General features: G+C 45.6%; 1 protein-coding gene across 2 annotated transcripts in view; it reads left to right on the top strand.

Annotated features, from left to right (window-relative positions):
* LOC110295541 (pre-mRNA-splicing factor ISY1 homolog) overlaps positions 1-1954 on the top strand; it is a 21571-nt gene that overhangs the window by 15070 nt on the left and 4547 nt on the right. The gene's annotated exons all lie outside the window — the stretch shown is intronic.

The raw sequence follows: 1954 nt of genomic DNA, 5'->3' as shown, positions 1-1954 counted from the left end.
AAAAAAAAAAAAAAAAGATTTGAGTCAATGAGCTTGCACTTGTTAGACAAGCACTCTGCCACCGCCTTCCGTCCGCAGCCCTTAGCTGGGTTTTTCCTTCAGTGGTAGGCTTTGTTGTTGTTGACACAGAGCCCTTCCGTTTTACCCCAGGCATGTCTTAAACTCGTGAGCTCAACAGCCCGAGTAATATCCTGCCTCAGACTCCTATTCGACCAGGCCTGGCTCAAGAGTGGTGTGCATGAGTCACCCCTCTCAGTAGAGTTAAGGAGAGGTTTAGGTCCCCTTGCTGCCCCGCTGCAGGACTCTGTAGAGATGACTGGGACCCATTGTTATCTTCAGGTTTCCTTGTAGGCTTAGTTTTTCCACATTAGGTAAAGTATTAATCAACCTCAGTTGACTGAAAGTGTTTCTTCTTCTATTTCACATGATTGCATTTTAAACCTATTCCTTACGGTCAGGAGGATGGCAGTGCTTTTGCTCTGGCCAGTGTGATGAGCACCCCTTCACAGGACATGACCTAAAGTGGTACATAAAGTTGCCATTATCAGATGTGGGCAGTGACTGGAGGTCTGCCAAAACATGGCTGTCCCATACTGTCGTGGCACCCCTTGATGCATGGAAGAGCTCCTCCCCAGTGGTTGTGAGGAGTTCAAGTGCATCCCAGGGGCAGTGATGGGGAGCACCTGCTGAGCCTGTGCGGGGAGGCCCTGGGCTAGGGCCTCAGCACCAGAAGGAAAGCAGGAAGGATCATTGTGTGGATTAGCCATTTTTTAAGCCGTGTTCTGTTGGTGGGCCAGCCTTTGTTTCTATAATTCTCATAATTAGAAGATNTTTGTGATTTTAAAAAACGATGTTTATGTGTCTGTATGTAACTNCAGGTACATGTGTGCTCCCATGTGCATGTAGGGGGACAGCACTTGGGAGTTGGCTCTTTCCTGCTGTATTTGAGGCAGAGGCTCTCTTGTTTAAACCTNTATGCTGTGTACTTTAGGCTGGCCCGCCCTCCAGCTTCCTAGCAATTCTCCTGTTTCTGTTTCATATCTTTACGCAGGAGTCTGGATTCACAGATATGTGCTGCCTACTGCATCTGGCTCCTTTACACGGTTTTAGAAGTTGAAGTTGAGTCATCGGGTTTGCATAGCAAACACTTTTTGCTGCTGAGCCATCTCCTGTTTTGTTTTGAGCCATTCTTCCTGTTTTGTTTTGAGACAGGGTCTTACTGTGAAGCCTGAGCCAGCCCGGAGTTTGTATGGTAGCCCAGGCTGGCCTCCCTTGTCCTGGAATCAGGGATGTTTGCTATCATTCCCTGCTTATTTCTGTAATTCATAAAGTTGATAATTAAATTTGATTACCAGTGGAAATGTTCATATATTTTTCTTAAAATATTTTTTGGGTTACATATTAATTTTGTGAGTACAGATGTTTTTGCCTGCATGTGTGCCCATGCATGCTGTGTCCCCCACCCCAGAGTCCAGAAGGGGACATTAGATTCCCCGGACCTGAGGTTACAGATGGTTGTGAGCTACCATGTGGATGCTGAAACCAATCCGAGGTCTTGGAAGAGTGGTGCTCTTAGGCACTGAGCTGTGTCCTCAACCTCTGCAATTTTCCCTTCTTTAGTGATCAACCTTTATTCTTAGACCAGTGTTATAGTTTTCATTTGCTTTCTCTTTGATAATTACATTTGTGCTCTAGACAGCTGTCTGGTCTGACGGGGCTTCCTCAGAGCGCACTCATCTACCCTTCTTAGGCTTTATTGTCCATGTGGTTGTTTTGTGTCAGAGAACATTGTACCGATTCTGGGTTGTAAAGCAGCGTTAAAGAGGCTTCGGGATAGATACCCACCACGCCATGACTTACAGTCGTAGGTTACCCCTAGTGTTTTCAGGACTGTAGGAATAGTTCTGTATGAATGATATACTGTATGAATGATGCATTTCTTTCTTTTTTTTTT

Source organism: Mus caroli, chromosome 6 (assembly GCF_900094665.2).
Source record: "Mus caroli chromosome 6, CAROLI_EIJ_v1.1, whole genome shotgun sequence".
In the NCBI taxonomy this organism is placed as follows: domain Eukaryota; kingdom Metazoa; phylum Chordata; class Mammalia; order Rodentia; family Muridae; genus Mus; species Mus caroli.
Note: the sequence above shows the minus strand (reverse complement) of the source record. Positions and strands in the feature narration are given on the sequence as shown.